We start from the raw sequence: 22,842 nt of genomic DNA on the forward strand, positions 1-22,842 counted from the left end.
TGCATTGGCAGGCAAGTTCTTTACCACTAGAGCTACCCAAAACTCCCTAATCATCTTAGAATTGTTGCTCTTCTGTACCATGCCTTGAGGACAATTTGTCCTGCCATATCTACTGACTCTTACTTCTATCTTTTAAATTAGGATAGGTGAGATTTTAAGTATATAAGGAGCTGTCTTAGCTGTTTTCTCCTCTCCTAAAATATCCTTGAGGTTGGAGGAGCAAGAACTGGGAAAAGTAAGTACCAGATAGAGTTAGACAAACCTGTGTTTGAATTCACATATGAATATATACATGCACATCAATTCAGGGTCTCTCATATGCCAGCTGTGTGCTTTGGTCAAGTTATGCAACTTCTCAGAACCTGTTTTTCTCCTCTGTAAATGGAGGTGATAATACCTACCTCACAGGATTTTCACAAATAACATATTGATGTATTTCAAGTTTTCAGTAAGCACTTTACACGTCCCTCCATTCACTCTCTTTCACAGAAGGCAGCTGCTGAGATTATAAATCAATTTACTATTAATTTCACTTCTTTCACTGATTTAGTATTCTATTTATTTATGGTCATTATTTTTGAAAGAAGCAATGTGCATGTTCTTATCAAGGGAGAAAATACCTTAAGGTTGGCTTACTTTGAAATCTTGAGTCTCAATGTAAATGTTATACTGAGACTAAGCTGAGTGCCAAAGAATTGATGCTTTTGAACTGTGGTGTTGCAGAAGACTCTTGAGAGTCCCTTGGACTGCAAGAAGATCCAACCAGTCCATCCTAAAAGAGATCAGTCCTGGGTGTTCATTGGAAGGACCAATGTTGAAGCTGAAACTCCAATACTTTGGCCACCTGATGCAAAGAACTGACTCATTGGAAAAGACCCTGATGCTGGGAAAGATTGAAGGTGGGAGGAGAAGGGGACGACAGAGGATGAGATGGTTGAATGGCATCACCTGCACAATAGACATGGGTTTGGGTGGACTCTGGGAGTTGGTGATGGACAGGGAAGCCTGGCATGCTGCAGTTCATGGGATCACAAAGAGTCGGACACGACTGAGCGACTGAACTGAACTGAACTGAAGGAAAAACTTGACTAAGATAGTGAAAGATAAGGACACCAGATATAGTGTGGTTGAAGAACAAGACAGAGTAGAAAAATGAAAATGCAGGATGGAGCTGGACACAAGGGCTCTCTTCAAATACTTCTGTGGATATCATGCAGAAGAGCAAGTCTATTGCTGCTAAGAGCAGAAGTAAGATCCAAGAGTGGGAGTTACCAACAAAATGATTTGGGTTTACAATAAGTAGGACTTATTTACTGTAGTGAGAATTTGGAGCTGATAAAACAGCGATTTTGGGCGGGGGGGAATGTTAAATACATACTATAACAGTGTCCCTGCATTGAGTGAAACTAAATGAGCCGGAGTTGATGGTATTGAGTGTAGTGGCTCAGTCATGTCCGACCCTTTGTGACCCTTTGGTCTATAGCCCGATAGGCTCATTTGTCCATGGGATTCTCCAAGCAAGAATACTGGAGTGGGTTGCCATGAAGTGATGGTATTAATTGCGTGTATACAATATGTTAGGGGCGTTCCTAGTGGCTCAGGGGTAAAGAATCCACCAACTAATGCAGGAAATGTGAGTTCAATCCCCTACTGAAGAAAATCCCCCAGAGAAGTAGATGAAAATGCACTCCATCCACTCCATTTTCCATCCTGGGAAATCCCACGGACAGATGAGCCTGGTGGGCTACAGTCCATGGGGTCCCAAAAAGAGTTGGACATCACTTAGCTACTAACATCAACAATACAATGTGTGAACATACAGATATGAAAACAATTCATTGCCAATTACGGCTAGTGTGAATCTTATTCTATGACGGATGACATAGAGCCTATTGAGACTTGTAAGAAGAGTACCTGAAGGCAATGATGGAATCTCTTTAGGTAACTTGACATATATACTTTGATTGGCTACTGCCTCAAGTTCTCTCATCTGTGAAATAGCAGGATGCTAGCCCTCTCTCAAAGTATCTTCAAGTCGTATTCAAGAATAACGACAGCATGCCTCCTTTGCATTCAAACTTATCAAACTACTACCACGTGTCTCCTAGTTTGGCTCCCCTGTCAGCTACTGACCAAATCTGAGGGGTCTCACAGCAACCACTGCACATAATGGAATGCCTTGTCAAGCCATGAAGGTTATTTCTGGAGGTTCTTGGTCCTGGGTTCCTGGCTCTGGGTTCAGCACAGAAACACCACCAACTTCCACATCTCTGGGTCACTCGTTGTCTTTTGGGTCCTGAAGCAGCTCTGCTTATGCCCAGAATCTTCAAAGTCCCAACCTTATGATACTGGTATATGCCCCTATCACTCTATCCCTTACTCTGCCTGGCCAAAACCAAGCTATGGAACCAATTAGGAATAGGTTCCACGTTCCATCTATCCTTCTACTCCATCTTTTACATCTTCCTTTTTAGTCCAAACAAGACCATTTCTATTTCAAGTTCTCAGTCACTAAACATAAGCATCAATTCATATAATCAAATAGATTTAATTGGATATAGGTTTGTGTTGGCAATGGAAGAAGACAGCATGACAGTCATGTCTAGAAGGAGGGAAATTATTGTTTATCTGAGCACCAGCTAGCCTGGATGCTGTCTTCCACATTCTTCTCAAAGGGAAAGCAGATTGTAAATCCTTTTAAGATAACTTCAAATACACTAACATTATAATTTCACAAAGAGTTTTCTTTCATGCACTATAGAAATAGGTCATTAAATTTGCATGTCTAAGGGAACTTTTCAGTAATTGCTTTCCTTAAAATTAGTATGGTCAGCCCATGAAGCTGTAAGAAAAAGGAGGACAAAGTAAGTGATCCAACTTTGTTCCAGTGTATGTAACACAGAGGAATAAAGATGTCTTTTTAAACAACTATACCTATATTTTAATCTGACTTTAAGTGTGGAAGAGCAAATTGCATTAGCTTTTTTTTTTTATGCTGTTATCTGCTTGGTCTCCAGGTGTGGGAGTATTCAGGTCTAAAATAGAGACTGATTTAAGAGTCTCCTTTGTGGGAAGAACTGGAGATAATATAGCTAATATTCCTGTAACAAAGAAATATTATACCCTAGAAGTAAGAATTACTTATTTTTAAATAGCAGCTCTGTGTCTAATTAGCATTGTAATTTTGGAAAACTTATTTTACCTTTCTGAGCTTCAACTTGTATTCTATAAATCTGGTGTATTACATGTCTAATGTTCCCTCCAGTTCTAAAAAAGAAAGTCTATTATTCTAAGCCACAGAGGATTTTGGGGAGCCTATACACAATACACAGAAACATTTTTATTTCTGTGTTTCTTTTGTAGAGAAGGATGCTTCTTTTTCTCTCTCAGCCTTCTATTCCCATGAAGTTAATTAAACTGAATAAACCATTTATTATGTAGGCCAAATGTTTTCAGTGTCTAGAGTATTGCTTTGACAACTGCATGATAAAATAAATTCTGTTGCCATAATTTTAAAAAGTAGAGCCTTTTCTTCCTACCTGGCTCGTCAAAGTAGGCTTGCAGTCGCTATGTCAAAAACAAGATTTCAACGAAACTGAGAGAGATTCAGTTTTGATGAACAGAACCTTTATTTAAATATTCCACTGATAAACTGTATGAACTTGTGTAAGGACTTCAACCACTACTATGCTCCACACTTTCCATCCACGAATTATGACTGTTTCTGTCTTACAGTCTTTTTTTTTGAGGATCTGTTGAAACATGTATTAAGCTAACTTTTAAATAGTGTTCACTTTTAAACATTATGAAACAGAATTTGAAATAGTGTTACTTATAAAGCATTTAGTATCCCACCCAAATCTTTAAAGAGTGTTCTTTGTGGAGGCATTATCTGAAAAGTTTTATAGATATCAACTCATTCTTCTTCCAAAGCAACCAGGTGATTTGGGTTGCTTAGAATCCACATTTTAAAGCTGAGAAAAATGAGACCCAGAGAAGTTAAGCAACTTACTCAGATTTCCACAGCTTGTAAATGTCTGAGCTGAGATTTTAACACAATCTGTTTAGACTTGGAATCTATTTCTATAATCCCTATGCTACACTCTTTTTCACTTTGAAAATTCCAGCACATTGTACAAACGTTGGGCACTATTATCATTACAACTGCTACTACAATTTTTGCTGTTATTGTTAATTTTGCCTTATTCATTCTTCTCAAACTCTGAGAGTTATACAGTGAAGGTTTATAATGGTGTGTCAGGGGTCTACTCCAAGTCTCAGCATAAGGCAACTATAACCAAATTCAAGTATATTCAAGTATTGAATATATATATTCAATATATATACTTAAATATGCTTGGCAAGCCATAAGCAAATTTATTAGATTTGAAGAAGAAAAATTAAGTAATTAAACTGGTAAATTATTTAAAGCACTGCTTTTATACTAAAATAATCACAAATATTTTAGATAATCATGCAAAACTCACAAAAGTTTCACAACAAAACATGAAATTTCAAATAACTTTCAAGTGTGAAGCAGAGCTATATCTCCATTGGGAGCCATGTTCGTGAATGAGAATAAGAAGTTCATGGATTATACATGGTCAGCATCCCATGAAGGACTCAGACAATACCAACTGATAATAATAATGATTCATTCCTGAAATATATCTGGGACTCCTTATGTGTCATAATTCTCATACATTTTTCTATTTTATGTTAGCTAATTTCCTTCTAGATTTTGTATTGCTATAGAGGATCTCTGAAAATTGCACCAGGATCACCAGAATTGAGACACTCATGTCGCAGCTAATGGATCACAGTTTTGTCCTCACAGGAAATGCTCCAACTGGTTGCCTGGAACCACCTCACCCTGGGTTTTGCCCACTCCAGCCATGCTCAATGACTGGCTGATGTGGGAATACAAAAGTTAAGCCTCTGAACTTCAGTTTGGAAAAATGCTAAAGGGTCATCCAGGTCCACAGCTCCCAATAGGGGCTGAGGACTCGGCAGCAGCTCCACAGTAGATAGGTTCTCCCTCTGGCCTGTTCTGTCTTCCACAGTTCCGTAAAAACTTATCTCCTGGGCATACTCCCTCCAAAACTTCAGCACATCACCCATGTCTCATTCAGGGAACTCAATCTAAGACAACACTTTTTGGATTGTTTACCTCTTGTGGTATGGATTTAACAGATTGGATGGTCATGGGTGAAAAAATGTCCAAAGTATTTAAAAAATGTTATATATATATATATGGTGTTCAGTTGTATTAGACTCTTTGCAGCCCCATGGACTGTAGCCTGCCAAGCTACTCTGTCCATGGAATTTTCCAGGCAAACATACTGGAATGGGGTGCCATTTCCTACTCTAGGGGATATTACTGACCAATGGATCAAACCTGTGTCTCTTGTGTCTCCTGCACACTAGTAGGCAGCTTCTTCACCACTAGCACTGCCTGGGAAGCCTAAAATATTTAAGGGAAAAATTTAATGATAATGAAACCATCAAGCTTTCATGTAGTGTCAAGATAGGTGATATGAAGCATTAGAGGAAGCAAATATCAAAGTCATGGTCAAATGTCAAGATTAGGAACTCAGAATAAATGAAGTAATCACATCTGGCTACCCAAGAGGAAGGCAAGTCTCGTACCACTTAACTCAAAAGGACTGTCTTACTGGGACAGAGGTTTCTTTCAAGAAGTAGGGACAGACTTGTGTTAAGGTTATGACTTGGACATTGACAGTCCTGAAGCTAACAGTCAATAATCAATATCACAAATGGATTCAACAGCTGAATAATAATACTACAGTTCAAGGAAGCAAAAGAAATATCTAGTTCATTATTGAACTACTCTTGACATTGTTCTTATTTTTCATCTTCTTACTGATTAATTGTTGCTGCATAGGTCCAGTTCTCACTCTCTGCTCCTACAAATTTCTTCACCCTTACCTAATTAAAAAACTAGAAATTTTCTGAAAATTTTTCTTATATAATGACAGAATCAGGTCATGAAGTGTGAAATCTGGTTCCTAGATTTACTAACTTTGGAACAATGAGCAGGTTATTTAATGGCTCTGAAGTCAATTAATCTTCATAAGCCCTATTTTTATTTGTAAATGAGGATAAAAATAATAATACATCACAGACATATTGTCAATCATAAATGAGTTATTTCAAATAAAAATCTATCTGTTATGTGACAAAATGTTTGTATCACAAAAAGATGTTTTTGTAAATGTCCAAGATAAAAATTTTAATTCATACCTCAAGAAAATCAGGGCCAAATCTCCCTCTGAGAAAGAGAAAAAATTGTTAAATAAAGTATAAAAATTATCTTCACCAAAGATATCATATATGTTGTTGCTGTTAGTCACTCAGTTGTGTCTAACTCTTCACAGACTGTAGCCCACCAGGTGCCTCTGTCCATGGAATTTTCCAGGCGAGAATACTGCAGTGGGTGACCATTTCCTTCTCCAGGGGATCTTCCCAACCCAGGCATCAGACCTGGGTCTCCCACATTGCAGGCAGACTGTTTACCATCTGAGCCACCAGAGGAAGGTATTATATACAGTAATAAGGAATTACCACGTCAAAGTGTCAGGAATCATGGAAAGAGAAATGAGTAGGAAAGTTGCATTTGCCCTGAGGACATTTGCAAATACTTTCAAGCCTGAATTTTCATGTTGCTGGTCAACTGAGGCAAATGGACAGAAATCAAAGGATCTGCAGTGGGACTTCCCTGGTGGTCCAGTGGCTGAGACTCCATGCTCCTAATTCAGAGGGTGCAATTTGATCCCTGGTCAGGGAACTAGATCCCACATGCCATAACTAAGAATTAGCATGCCACAACTAAAGATCCACATTCTGTAGTGAAGATCAAAGATCTAGTGTGCCAGAAGTAAGACCCAGCACAGCCTAATATATGTGTGTGTGTGTGTGTGTGTGTGTGTGTGTGTGTGTATAAGGATCTGCACTGGTGGAGGGATTCTAGTCCTCAAATAATCTGAAACACAAAAGTGCTACATCCTCAGATTAAAAGTGAACCTGAAGTTGATCAGCCTTCATACGACTCTGTAGTCTATAGGTCACACTGCAGGAGTAGTCTAACATACCTCAGGCTTTGGCTTGGTTTAAGGTGGCTTTGGAAAGGTGAAGCCCTCAGACATTTGGGAGTAGCTAAGAGACACAGGAGACGCAGGTTCGATCCCTGGATCAGGAAGATCCCCTGGAGAAGGGAATGGCAACCCACTGCAGTGTTCTCGGCTGGAGAATCCCATGCACAGTGGAGCCTGGTGGGTACAGTCTATACAGTTGCAAAGAGTCAGAATCGACTGAAGCAGCTTAGCATGCACGCATGCAACACAACCTCTAGAGAAAGATACATTCATACAGGTCTTCAATTACTTGGAACACACCCTTTTTAAAGAAGCACAGTTGGAAACCAGAGAGATAGAGGAAGCAACTGACCAATGAACAGAACAGCATCTTCTGATATTGAAATCATTTGACAAAGACTGAAAACAGTAGTGTTTATTGAGAAAACTCTCTCCTTGACCGAATTATAGGCAGGATCCTCTAGGTCTCAACCTTATCCCCAGTTTTAGCAATAATTCCCCCACTTTCCCTATCTGACCGAGTTCCTCATTCTCCATTTAATGCGTAAGAGCTACCTTTAGCAAGAATCCTGTTGGGTCACTTTAGCAAGAACCGCCCCTACCGTTCAGGTCTCCTCTTGGTAGTTTTCCACCCACAGGCCCCCTCACTCTGCCCCTTGGCTATAAATTCCCATTTATCTTTGTGAGTTCAGTGCTGACACTATTCTCTCTCCCCTGTCACAGTACACCTGTCACCAAAGTCTTGAACAAAGTCTTCCACTCATTTTAACAAGTATCAGAATATTAATATTTTATTTCCCTTTAACATAAAGAACTAACCAAAAGCTTTAAAAAATCTACAGACTCTAAGAAACTATGAAAAGTGTCCCAGTGAAAAAAATCAGTCATCATAGTCATCTGATATATACTCTCTGTTTACCTATGTATGTATGGTTCAAGAAAGCAAATAAAAATTAATACAAAACTGAATTTCAGCATGATTGCATTATTTTAGCCAAGTCAGCTGCAAGAGCTGCTATTACTTCATTTAAAATCCCTATTAACCATTAACAACAGCAGTCAGAGAGGGGAAAAGGGAACAACAGCCGTGGCACATAGCATTTTTCTACTTAGAAATGGCTTGCTTCAGGGGTCTTTAGTAAAAGGACTTCTCAAAGGATATTTTTACTCACAATATACGTATGTAGACTTTCTCTTTGTGACCATTGCCTTTATTTTCATTTAATCAAGTAAAGGTTACTTTACTAAAATAAACTTACTCATCAACATATTTGAAGGAAAACAGAGGGCACAAGGAAAGCAGTGTCTATTGAGAAAAGATGAATGAGAAAAGCACTCTATATGCACGTTAATTGTTTGCCTTTTTGTGTAGGTAACAATACAATGTACTCAGAAAACATTTAGTCTTTTCCATATCCGTTACAATATTTATAGGAATTTAGTTGGGATTGCATAATAATAATAAGTACCATTTATAAGGTGCTTTTACGTGACTGGCACAATAAAGGGCTTTTTAAAAAATATGATCCCATTCAACCACTATGAGGTAAATGTCATTAAATCAATTAGAAGATGAGGAAGCTTAGACTCAAGGTCACACTTCTAGTCAGTAAAACAACTGAGATTAAAATTCTGGCCTGTCTGCTTGAATAGATATTCTTCCAGAGAAGATACACAGATGGCCAATAGGTACATGAAAAAAACGCTCAACATAGCTAATCATCAGAGAAATGCAAATCAAAATCAAAGTGAGATAACACCTTATACCTGCAAACATGGTTATCATTAAAATGTCAACAAATAATAAATATTGGTAAGGATTTGGAGAAAAGGAAACCCTCTTACACTGTTGGGAATATAAATTGGTGCAGCCACTGTGGAAAACAGAATGGAGTTTCCTCAAAAAATTACAAATAGAGCAATGACTGCACTTAAGTTTTAAAATTAAAAAGAAAAAAATTCTGTTTTGTCTTCAAAATACTGCTTCAGTATCATTATTCTTTGATTTCATTTTTTAATTTGCTCTTTTCATCTATGGAGAAACTACAGATACCACATGTGGAGAGAAATTAAAAAATACGCTGCTAAGACTTTCCTGGCTGTCCAATGGTTAAGACTCCATGTGCCAATACAAAGGACATGAGTTTGATCCCTGGTCAGGGAACTAAGATTCTACATGATGCATGGTTCAAAAAAAATGCTACAGTGATACTTAACAGTATTTTTTAAGCAGTGAGCTCTTTCTGTACATTACCCTAATTATTAAGACCAATAATAGTTTATAACTGAATAGAATATTTGATGTTGATCAATTTATTTCAATTAGTCAGCCAGTTTGCATTCATTGGTTTAGATAAATTTACAGATTTAATTCTATTTTTAATAGAGAGAACTTCAGGTACATTTCATATTAGAAAGATCAAGATATTGCTAACATTTATCTATTATTTTAAAGTTTGAAAAGCAATTATTTAAAAGTTTGAAAAGTACTGTTTTAAAGTTTGAAAGGTTAAGTTTGCACTTGTTAATTAGAAGTCTGGGGAGAGACTGTTACTGCCATTTTTGCCCTTGTGCTCCCATTATTACTGACAATGTAAAGGAGTTACCCATTTTCAGATCAAGACTCAGAACAGAGACATATCTTTAAAGGCATTTGGAAAAGGTCATGAGAAATTGGAATGATGATGATCACTTCGCTCCTTTGCCTATTTATGGAAGGAAATGCAATGAGAATATTTCATAAATGTTAATTAATTGTGACAACTTGGAAAAATACTTCTTCAAACAGGCCTCATCTGAAAAAAAGAAAAGTTCACAAAATTAATTTAGAAGTTATAGGTTTGCATTTCTGAGCAAATGAAAATATGAAATAAATTGTTAAATTATGTTCAGCTCCCTAGAACAGTCCTTAACTTACGCATAACCTAGGGCTGTGAAATTTAAAGGTGTGAGGCTTCCAGTACCATGTTAGGGTCAAGATGGAGTTGCATATTATGGTGTCAAACCAGCTCCCAGGGATGATTGGGACCATAAAGACTTCTATTTACTGATGACCAAGGGATCAGCCCTGGATAGGACCAAGCAGGCAAGTAGAAGGATGTTTCTGAAAAGCTCTGGTTACCCAGTCTGAAGGGCTGTCAAAAAGTGCTAGAGTGGGACAAGTCCATTACGAAGTCCAAAACTGTCATGGAGCTGCCATGTTTATGGAATACACATGTCTGATACATGTCTGATATACAGTCAGAACTCAAGAAGATGCTCAATCCCACAAAGGGACGGGCAAATTTTCTAAAATTATTCTGAAAGGCAGTTGCTTCAAAGGTGATAACAGACTCCTTTCCAAGATAAAGAGCTAAGACCTTGCTGAGCTGGTCGTCTCTGCCTACTTGATATGAGTTCCTGAGGGGAGACTGGGCTGATGAGACAAGAGTCGCCATCCTCCTATTGGGAGAAGAAAGCACCCTGTGAGCTGGATGAAAGGTCTCTCTGCAGCTGTCCCTGCAGCTGTCATCATCCGCTCCTCACGCTTTGTAGTCTCAGGAGGAACTTCGGCTTTCTGTTCTCGAAACTCTCTCTCTTCCGCAGCACTGTGCACACACGACCTCACAGTTAGAATCAGAGCCCTTCTGGAGATGAGGAAGCATTGCGTCATACTCTGTTGGTTTTTTTTGTTTAGTTACTCTCATGTCTGACTCTTTTGTGACCCCACGGACAGTAGCCCACCAGGCTATGGGCTTTCCCAGACAAGAATATTGGACTGGGTTGCTGTTTCCTTCTTCCAGGGGATCTTCCTGACCCAGGAATCAAACCTGCGTCTTCTGCATTAGCAGGCAAGTTCTTTACCACTAAGCCACCAGGGAAGCCCTTTATACTCCGTACCTTTAGTTAATTTATTCACTCTCCCTCAACAAACACTGAATGATCACCTAGATGGTTAAAAGATGCTATGAGATACAAAGACAAATTAGCATTTCATTGTTTAAAAAGTTTACATAATCACATCTGTAAGAAGACATATACCAAAGCAGTTAAATTGTCAGTTAAAGGTCATAAATGTCTGTTATAGACTGATTTATGTTCTTCCCAAATTCGTATTTTGTAGCTCTGATGCCCACTACTTCATAACGTGACTCTGTTTGGAGACAGGGTTTTTTAAGCGGTAAAACGAGATCAGTAGAGTAGACCCTAATCCAATATGACTGGTGTCCTTTAAGAAGAAATTAAGACACAAGACACATGCAGAGGTCAGGCCATGTGAAGACATCAGAAGGAAGCCATCTATGAGTCAAGGAGAAAGTTCCACAGAAGGAAATAACCTTGCTGACACCTCGCTCTTGGACTTCTAGTCTTTGGAACTGTCAGAAAATAAATTTCTGCTGTTTAAGCCAGTCTGTGGTATTTTGTTATGGAAACTCTAGCAAACTAACACAGATTCTTTGCACAAAACAAAAACAGACAAGCAAAAAACCCAAAACAAAACAACAAATCACTGACAGAGTTAGAAATTGAAAGGAAAGATTGATTCACACACACACACATCCACACACCCTCCTTAAGATTAGATAAGTTCTTAGCATCCATTTCTCTGATTTTAAAATATTGAGATAATTGGTTTACTTCTAAACCTTTGTCAGAAAGGTTATCAATTATATTCTTGATCACATTTGTAAATTCTTCTATTACAGTTGAATATAGTCTTTTGGTATCTGAAAACTGAATACCATTTAAATGGTCTAGGTGTTCCCCTCTTATCTTCTCTTGTGAGTTTCAATTCTGCTTGACACCCTTTCTTGACACTATTAACCCATCTCCTTGTTAATAGTTGAGTATGTGTGCTGTTTCTGTCACGTTAACAAAAGGACCTATTCCCTAAACAGTTCCCCTTCTTGTTTAATTTATTTATGTTCTTGTCTGCTCTTAACAAATATCCTCTCTCTCTCTCTCCATATATATATATATATATATATATATATAATTTTCTTAAGCTTTTTTCATGCGTCTCTATATAGTCAGGGTTTTAGTCTACCCTGGCCATTTTGCTGCAGATTTGCCCACTCCATCTGAGGCATTTCATTCACATTATCCATTTAGTAATCTTAACAATCTATGTAAATTCTCCTTTTTTTTTTAACCTATTCTTTTAATTGCTGATCTCAGAGAGCTCTGTATGTAGTTAAATTGTTCTCTTTTTCTCTCCCACAGAATTACCAAAAGTTTTTCAGAATTCCATTCTAGAAGACCCTATCACTTTTTGTATCATATTTTATTTAAAATTGCTTACATGATAGAAAATGAACATGGGTTCTCTGTAAAATTGTCTTTCAATCATACAGAGGTTTAGAGAACAAAAAGATAAATTTCCCTTGTGATCATACCAATTTTAATTCCATTCCCAGAGGTGGTTATTCATACTTTGATGCTTCAATATTCTTTTCCCGACATTTGTTGGAGGAGATCATGCAGAGGACGTGACGGCTGGTTGACCCTGTGAGCTGGAGCCAGGCAATGGGAGGCTCCTCACTCCCTCTGCTGTCCTTGGAATGCACATTTACCCACTGTTTCCATAGAGGGAATCATTTTCAAGGGACTGGAGAGAGCCGTGGGCCCTTGAGAACTTTTGGATGGTGTATGTGACAGAACCCAGGTAAGGCCTCTACATAAATTTTCAAGATCCTGGTGGGAATTGTGGAGATCTACGCAACTTGTGCTACCAAAGCTCCTAATTAAGGAGGCTTGTCTTGCTTATTAAACCTGGGGACTACCACTCTGGAGAGGCTACTTCTTCCTTCAGTCTCTCCAGGCCCCTCATGTATGGATGGGCCTCAGTTTCAGATTTCACCTGGTTTTGAACAAACAGGATTTAAATTTGACAGAAGTGTATATTATCTGAATGTTTAAACCCAAGAACTTTCTAAGGCTTTAGAGTCTCTTCTTCGATCATCAATTTATAAACCAAAGCATCATCATAATCAAAGATATTAGAGTGCATGCATGATGTCATAGTGCTGTAGTGCATTGTGATTGGTTGTGGTTCTATAAATAGCCAGTTGGTGTTGCCATGGAATCCTTATTATTTGTGATACAGCCCAAAGGTGTAGGCCTTAAGGCCGGGTTGCATTAATGTCCCAGCATTGCTGCTAGAATGGCTTAAGCTGTCTAAGATGATCTTTAATCTATATATTTTGACATTTAAAGCTCTTTATAAACCATTGGACTGTCCACGTATTTATGAACAGTTCAAATATTTTTTGAATACATTTTCAAATCTTTTTACTATCAAACTGCACTGTGGATTTGAAATATCTAAGTGTTAGAAACAGCCTTACACCAAATCATGGCAAATCTTGATTATGGATAAATGATACATCTGTGGGTATCTTTTTTTGGCCTTTCTCAAATCTAACATATCCATTATGGAATTGTTTTTATGTCAGTACATCTAGTTCCCTCTCCACTAATTAAAATAGCTATTTAATAGCTATTGGTATTACATAGCTTGTGTATCAGTTGTGGTCCTAATAAGAAACATGCATGGACAGGACTAAAAGAATCAGCGAGGGATGGGAGTGAATGAACTTTGGTCCTAGAACCCAGTGAGAGCTGTGGGCCTGGGGCACTTGCCCACATCTACCCAGTGGAAGGTCTGGCCGTAGGTAGAGGGTTATAGTCACTAAAAAGCACAATACGGCAGGAAAGTATTGATGGGGAAATATCAGAAATAACCTCTTGCTCTCCTATTTTGTTCGTGCCTCTTTGGGTTGATCCAAACCAATGGAAAACCAGAGCATAAGAGAAGCCAGAGTCAGCTCCCCAGGGATCAGAGGACAGAGCATGGATATAGAGGGGCAATCACAAAATAAAGACCATTTCATGTATATGAGTAATTCTAAAATTATTCATTTAGGACCTGCTATGTATGTGTAGGGATTTCCTGGTGGCTCAGACAGTAAAGAATCCGTCTGCAATGTAGGAGGCCTGGGATCAGTCCCTGGGTTGGAAAGATCTCATGGAGGAGCGAATGGCAACCCACTCCAGTATTTTTGCCTGGAAAATCCCCATGGTCAGAGGAGCCTGGTGGGCTACAGTCATGGTGTTGCAAAGAGTCAGACATGACTAAGCGAATAAACACAAATAAGTACATGCAAAACGTATGTACCACACACAAAAAAAAAGTATGTACCAGGTACTGTTCCAGACATTGTTCTAAGTGCTTTTCATATACTGCTTCGGTAAATAATAGCGTACACTTAATGACAAAAAATTATAGGTGACTCATTTTTTCCTTTCTATTTTCTCTTACAACAATGCTAAACAAAATACATTTTCTTGAACACACACATAAGTGATCTTGTGGAGAAGATACCTAGATATGAAACTGTGTCAAAGGGAAGGAATTTTTTAACTGAAAGTGAAAGTGAAAGTTGCTTAGTCGTGTCCAGCTCTTTCTGACACCATGGACTATACAGTCCATGGAATTCTCCAGGACAGAATACTGGAGTGGGTAAAATTCAGTCCAATAATTCTCCAGAAAACTGTTTCAATTCACACACTCACCAATGAGAATGCAAGTCGCTCTAGACCCCTTGCAAAAATCTCACTAGTCTAGCATTTTCACCCAATCATACATGCAGGAAATGGGATATTGTTGTGGTTTTAATATGTTTTCCCCTGAATAGCTATGTGATTCAGCATACCCTTTCATACTTATTACCAATTACTAGTAATTTCTCTTGATACTTTGTATTATATTATTGTACCATTTTCTATGAGATTGCTCACCTATTAAAAAAACTAACAATTTAAAAATATACTAAATTTAGCAAACTTTTATAGTTTTATTTGTTTGTTTATTTTACAAATATTTTCTTCTAATCTGGTGCTTGTCTTTCACTTTATTTTAGAACCTGGCATTTTACAGGACATGTCGCTATCCATTGAGTTGTATTTATCAGTCTTCCTTTTGGAACTTTGGGTTTGTAGCATGTTAGATCTTTTGCTATCCCAGAGGGGAAAAATATATATATTTTTTCCTCAACAACCCCTTGAACTTCTCAATATAAATATTTAAGTAATATGGTGTTTCTTTTTGTATATGATGAGTAGTAGAATTATAACATTAGATTTCCAGTTGTTTAGTCGCTAAGTTGTGTCTGACTCTTTGTGACCCCATAGACTGTAGCCCACCAGGCTCCTCTGTCCATGAGATTTCTCAGGCAAGAATATTGGAGTGGGTTGCCATTTCCTTCTCCAGAAGTTTTTCCCACATGGGTATCCAATTGTAACACAATATTTATTGAATAGCAAGCTTTTCCTCCCAAGTATTTGAAATACCATTTCTATTATAAACTAAAAATAATCTCTTAATTGCAAATTACATTTGCAGTCCTGAGATAAATAGATTTGGTTATATTAGTCTTCCAGCAAGTAAGAACTTAATTTGCTGATTTTAAAATTTATTTATGTCCTTATATGACATTTACTGTTTTTATGACAATCCTGTATTTTAGATTGGTGTTATAGTAGCCTTTTGAAGAATAATAAAGCTTTCATCTTTTTCTTTACTATGAAACAACTTAAATAACAGGACTTATTAGACAACCTTTAAGTGCTTTATAGGATAATTTGATTGAACTCAGAAGCTAAATAGATGTCATTTAAAGTATTTATGCTTTAAATATTTTCATTAAAAATTTTTTTGGTTTTGGTTTATTAAAGTATTTTACTTGTTTTCAGTCATCTTTGGTTTATTCATATTTTCCTAGAAAATTATCACTTCCTCAAGATTTTCATGTATATTGGTATATATCTGCACATAATATTTTCTTATTTTATTTACTTCTTCAGTATCTATAATTACATCCTGTTTCTTTTTCATAATGTGGATTATTATAGAATTCCTTTTTCCCTGTTAATTAGACTGGCTAGAGTTTTTAATACTTTATTTATTAATATATATCTTTTTAAATCACATGTACTTTTAAATCACATGCACTTTTAAATCACATGTACTTTAAAGTGTTTCTGTTTTATAAATCCCAAATTTATCTTTGTTTATTCTTTCTCTCGCTATAACTACTTTCAATTGTTTTCTAACATCTCAAACTAAAGGCTTAGTCTATTTATTATTTCATTTTCTATTAAATGCATTTAAGGCTGTAACTACTTCTCTGAGAACCGGTTGGGCAGGAGAAAGTACAACTGAATAAATTGTTATCCAAAACTTTCCATCATCACTTCTATCAAAAGATGTGAAAATGGGCATTTGGATTGAAACTCATGAGAATTAGAGTTTCTCATGAAACTCACCTCACATCTCAAGGTGAGGTGGCAAATCCATCTCAAGATGAGGTGGCAAATGCCTCTGACAATGCAGAATTGTCAAAGGGAATACATTTAGGGTATAGAGTCAAGAGCTGAATTTGGGGGAAATTATTGAAGAAGGTGTCTCTAGCTTAAACCCTGCTCTGAATCACATTCACTCTCTCCCCCACAAGAAAAAAGGAGAAATGTACTATCCCTTATTCCCTTTCACATCACTAGAAAGGGCACTGCAGGTGAACCCTCTTAGTCTATGTATTCTGTAGTTAGATGCACATAGTAGTATACAGGAATTTGAGTCAAGACCAAGAGGATTAAATAAAGCACAACATTCTGGCTGTGGATACCTCCATGGGAGCACAATAGTGGCCTGAAAATTTGAAAGGAAACTGCTCTTCCAAAATCTTGGGAAAGGACTTCCAATGTCCATGGTTCCGACAGTCCTAGAAAGCGGCATGGCCTCCCTCCCAATTTCCTGTCCACCATGCCATAATTAGAGTAGTCAACTCTCCAAAATGGGAGAAGGAGTAGAAGAAACAGGGGAAGAAAGTGAGAAGAAGCCGACTAAACTCCTTTCCTTAGATTTTTGCCTGCAGTGGGACCTCTAGGTGCTGTCTTAAGTAAAGATCAGAGTTTTTGTATATATGATACTATGTATAAAATAGATGACAAATGAGAACCTACTCTATAACTCAGGGAACTTGACTCAATGCTCTGTGGTGATCTAAATGGGAAGGAAATCCCAAAAGAGGGGACAGATATATATGTACAGCTGATTCTCTTTGCTGTTCACCTGAAACTGATGTAGCTGGAAGAATAAAATCTTCTGATTTTTAAAAGTTCTTAGAATAATGGATCTTGTGTCATAACAAAATAGCCTCTCCAGTAGTTTTGCCTGGAGAATTTCATGGACAGAGGAGCCCGGCAAACTATAGTTCATGGGATCACAAAGAGTCAGACATGACTGAGTGACTAATACTTTCACTTTCAGTTGACCCAAATAAATCATCTTCACATTATATTCTTTTTGTTGTATTAATATCATCACACTAGGTGTTAAAGTAAGATTTTACTTGGTACTTCTTTCTTCCATCCTTCATTTTTACACTTTGTGTCATTTTGTTTGGGATGTGTTTCTTGAAAATAGCATTTAGTTACTGTTGCTTGATTTATCTATTTGTTTTTATTCTGGGTTTTACTGTTTAATTTTTTTACCTAATCCAGCGATATCTGTCCTATAGAAAAATTTAATACTTCATGCTTCTTTCAATTACTTTTGATTTACTTTTTATTTATTTTATTATTTTTATTTATCTCAATATCATGAGGCTTAAACATAGTAAATTATTTTAGGTTAATAATTTATCCTGAGAGCTTGCTACCTAGATTGTTTTCTTAAACTTCTGATCAGGATTCTCTATTCCAAGTGATAAGCAGTTCAAAAATATATACACCTGTGTTTATGTTTAGGTATAAAATAAAGCAAGGAAAACAGAATAATAATGAAAGGGAAGTTGACCTCAGTATTGATAGGACAATAGGGTTTAGACAGTGTCAGGTAAACTCCTCACATTTCTGTTAGCAGGGGAAGCTTCCTTTTGTTGGCCCCATTTCCTCCAGTTTCCTCTCCTACTAGAATAGTGACACCTACAAGCCCCTAGTCTGATAGCTCAGAATCTTAGGTGAACAGAAATAACATTGTTTCTTCTTCTCACTGGTATGCCACTCTAAATTATCACTCATTATTAACACATCATCTTATTAACCCATCCCTACCCACTTCTCTACCTCCAAATCTGCCTTTATTTTTTTTCCCAAATCTGCCTTTAAAAAGATAGAATAAACTTCTTCACAAGACTAGTAAATGAAATTTAAAGTTTGATTCCTATAGTAATTAAAAATGTATTCTATGGCTTGAAGCTATCTACCTGACTGTCTTACATTCACATTTTTAAAAAAAGAATTGCCTGGGCAAATCACTTCAACTTTAGGTGTATCGATTTTTTTGTGTGTGAAAAATGAAGTGACTTGAAGTGGATGATCCTTGAAGTTTTTGCATCTTCAGGCCTCCATGATTCTGTGACTTTATAATATCTGCCTTGCAGGATTCTGCAAGAATTGATGTTTGCAAAATAATTTAATACTCAAGGATGAAAGATTTTATGCTAGTGCCCCAAACTGTTATTAAATGAAGCATGCCAGGGAAATCCTTTCCACCTTTTCCTCAATAAGACAAAATGCAGGAATGAGTCTGACAGATTTGTGTTTTGATCTTGTGACTATTGTTAGGCCAATTGTTGTTGCTTAGGATTTGGGTGTCATGACTAGAAAGAGTGATTCCCTCAATAAAAGGACAAGAGAAAGAATTACTGTGCAAAGATAGGTATCTCATCTCCATTAAGCGTCACTCAGTTGGGGTCAGTCTAATTTTTCTAGTAGTTTAGACACTTTATAAACTATATTTATTATCTCAGTGACATAGTACTATCTTATTTTTTATTTAATAATTCATCTAAGATACTTTTCAACTTCCATATCCAAATTAAAACACAACAGAAATTTTAGCATTGTTTTCAATTTTATAAGCTATGTTCCAATAATTACTTGTTTTAACTATGCTCTTTCTGGCCCACTATCCTCATTAATAATAATTTTGTCTACATTGACCTTGCCATTGAAAATCATCAACCCAGCATGTGGTGCTGAACTTCATTAAAATGGCCACTAACAGAAATTACATAAGACATGTTTCCAATGAGCTTGTTAACAGAAAATCTACTTATGTAAACCCTTATTTGAATATGCATGCAAACATTCTTTGGTATATTCAATCAATGAAAAACTATATCCTGAGATCTGAATCAGATTGCCTATTTCAAAATCTCTGCTCATAACAGTCTAGAAGTAAACATCCAGGCTATTGCTTTTTCTGGATAACATTTCTTTTTATGGCTCAATAATATTGCATTATATATATAGATATTTTGATACATGTCACATGTATTTATCTGTTGATGGACACTGGATTTTTACCCCATCTTTTTTCTGCTATGAGTAATGTTCCGATGAACATTCTTTTGCACAAATATCTTTTGAGTTCCTATTTTCAATTCTTTTGGACATTGACCTAGAAGTAGAACCAGTGAGTCATATGATAAAGTCAATATTTAGCTTCTTGAATAATAGACTTTTTATAGGACCAAATATTCTGAATATGGAATATATGACCACTTAGAAAAATCAGGGAGGAAGCATTCAAGGATTAGATGAGGATTTAACCAGATGGTTCCTGAAAAGTTTTAACAAGCTGAAGATTTATTATGTTTAACCATTTATTCATTTCATCTATCAATAAAATTAAAAAAAACACTATTCTATAAAAAAATACACTTGGTTTAAAAAACACCATAATAGTGCCTTAATCTGAAGAGGGCAAGCAGTAGCAATTTGATGAGATGCTTCAGATACCACCAAGATGTAAAAAAGGTGCTCTGTGTTTAGAGAAATAAATCCATAGAGCAAAGGAACTAAAAAGATGCTCTTGAAAACCCTGGATAATGCAGTGATATTGACCAATAAAATAAAATGATCACAATAATGTTTGGTAGAAGAAAAGTTCTAAAGGAGACAGATATTCCCTTCTATTAGAATTGGGTTAGAAACATACCTAGAAGAAGATGCAGTGACGTACTGAATTTAAATGGTGAGCCAACATGCATTAGCCATAATAAGACTTAGGGTAGACCATGCAAGTATAGGACAAGACTTACAAGGGGAGAGTGTGGAAAACATTCCAGATGCAACTCCAGAGGAGATGATGTCACTGAAGCTTCCACTCTGTCAGGATCTTAGAGCACCTTGGAAACCATTCTGAATGTGGAATGGATGCATAAGGGCATGTTGGTAGAGATTCAAGTACAGAGTAAAGATTCGATGAGACGATCCTCGAGACACTTTATAAACTGAAAGTTTATGATGCTATGCCATTTTACTTACCTATAACTTTGTTTCATCTATCAGTACAATGTATCAAGATGAAGGACAAAAATCATAGTGCAACATACCAACTATTGACAGATGCTAAAGTTGAAGCTCCAACACTTTGGCCACCTAATGTGAAAAACTGACTTATTGAAAAAGACCCTGACGCTGAGAAAGATGGAAGGCAGGGGGAGAAAGGGATGACAGAGGATAAGATGGTTGGATGGCATGACAGACTTGATGGACACGAGTTTGAGCCAGCTCTGGGAGTTGGTGATGGGCGAGGAAGCTTGGTGTGCTGCAGTCCATGGGGTTGCAAAGAGTCAGACATGATTGAACTGAACTGAACCAACCATCAGTCAACTTTACCTCAGGAAAATAGGATTTGGGCCTTTTCTGCAATTTCAATTTCCCAAATTAACCCCTAACTATAAGTCATTATTTGATTCAGGGCTGAAAACACCTGGTTTTTATTTTAGCACTTAACCACCACTGGATTTAACACAAATCACAGATTGAAAATGTCATTAAACATAACATCAGTGAACAGTAGAACCCCAATTAGAGAAATTAGCTTGTGTTATATAGGTATTATTCTTGTCTATATATTGGTATTCACTACATATAAAATGTATCTTTCTGAAGAGTGAACTCTTGTATTCATTTTCTTCTATGATTGTTAAAGCATCTTTTAAAATCAATATCTGTAAAACTGTGCTATCCTAGGTCTTTGGAAGAACAAAGAATCTTGAAGATTGCTGATCTGAATTTTACTGTAAAGGATAATGAAGCTCAGACAAGCCAAGAGATTTCCATGAGACGCTCAAGGAGATAGTGACAGAAGTGGCTCAGAAACTCTATGCCCTAGACCTCATGTCATAATTGTGTTTCCTTTGTTGCAAATACATCAGTGCATTGCTTGAATTATAATGTAGAAAACATGGCTGAGAGTTAATGGTTTGCTGTTATCCTATGGATTTGGAGGGCATGGAGCAGAAAAGAAGCACCCAGACTTGGGTCACCTCAATGAAGCAGAGAGTGCAAATAGTCATGATGCTCAATTCTGAGATAGTAGAAAGTCCAGGGGTGTCCGGAGGCCTGCTCATATTGAAGGCCCTTACCATGCGCTCGTCACATTAATTACTGGAAACAGGTTCTCCTTTAAGGATCAGAACTGTGCAGAATGACGACCACTTTCCAGAGATGCTGCCACTTGGAAAGCCTTCTCCAAGCCTGCATTAGAAATCTGGATCAGGTCTGCATCAGCCATGCCAACCTCATTACTGCCAGGAAGGAAGCAGCTTCTCAAATAAAAAGAAGATAAACAAGCTTCTTTGTCATACCAATTCCAGACAAAAATAGCTGAAATGCTATTTAATATGAAGCAAATTGCTATAGAGGTACAGAGCTTGTTTTCATTTTAAGGAATCTGTATCTAGGTATTTAAACCTTTGAAAAGAACATAAGATACAATATGCTCTTTATTGAGCATCTTAAAAGATTTCATTTTTACAGTATAATACTTAATTTTACTTCCAATTTTCAGTTATACCTTAGAGTTGAGGGCAATTCTTATTCCATTATTTGAATCTTCTTTTTTCTATAGCCACTAAAATTGAATGAAGACAGTTCTAGAGTTTCCCCAAACCCCAAAAAATTTGTGTTGAAAAGATCACTCTTTTTGTGGAGTAGATAGTATCAAACCCATGTGTAATTTGGCCAAGGGAAACATCAGTTTCATAATCATAGAATTCCCCCCATCCTTTTAGGTTAACACTCATTTGACTTGTTTCCTTTGAAGCCAAAGTAACTCCTATGTTTGCTATTTTGTACCTTGCATTCAGAATTTCCGTTCTTCTTGCAGAATTGCTGCAGAGTAATTGCAAGTGCTCAGTCGCTCAGGAATTCGAGTCAGTCAGTCTCTCTCGGCTACCCCCTGGACTATAGCCCACCAGGCTCCTCTATCTGTGCGATTTCCCAGGCAAGAACACTGAAGCCAGTTGCCATTTCCTACTCCAGGGGATCTTCCCAACCCAGAGATCAAACCATGGTCTCCTGCATCTCCTACATTGGCAGGAATTGCAATGGTCTCAATGATACTTGAAAATGTCCTGTATTGCTTGTTCCTGGACTTTTCCTAACTTCTGAGAATGTCAGTTTGGGTGATTGTGGCTGGCAGCTTTAAAAGAATACAGTCCATGCTTACGAGGGTGTAAGACCTGGCTGCTCTAGTGTGACAGATTTTGTCTAGGAGCTCAGTTACTGATGAAGGACTTAAATGACTAACGTAACTTCTCTGCTTCAGAGAAGGATAACTGCCTTATCCTTCTGAAATTGATGTTAAAAGACACCTGCGCCTTCTCCCTACTGAAGCACTTGGCCAGACTCGCTGTTTTTCATATATATTTAGAAAGATGAACTGTTACTA

At 37.1% G+C, this 22,842-nt stretch overlaps 1 long non-coding RNA gene across 1 annotated transcript; it reads right to left on the reverse strand.

Moving 5' to 3' along the window:
- Positions 1–6,937: 6,937 nt before the first annotated feature.
- Positions 6,938–20,226, reverse strand: LOC110149727 (uncharacterized). The gene is made up of 3 exons (XR_011484035.1): positions 20,101–20,226; positions 10,502–10,741; positions 6,938–9,910 (listed from the first exon to the last, which is right to left on the reverse strand). It is a non-coding gene; the product is annotated as an uncharacterized lncRNA (long non-coding RNA).
- Between the last annotated feature and the right edge of the window lie 2,616 nt (positions 20,227–22,842).

The sequence above is a fragment of the Odocoileus virginianus genome, chromosome 27, assembly GCF_023699985.2.
Source record: "Odocoileus virginianus isolate 20LAN1187 ecotype Illinois chromosome 27, Ovbor_1.2, whole genome shotgun sequence".
NCBI classification, from domain to species: domain Eukaryota; kingdom Metazoa; phylum Chordata; class Mammalia; order Artiodactyla; family Cervidae; genus Odocoileus; species Odocoileus virginianus.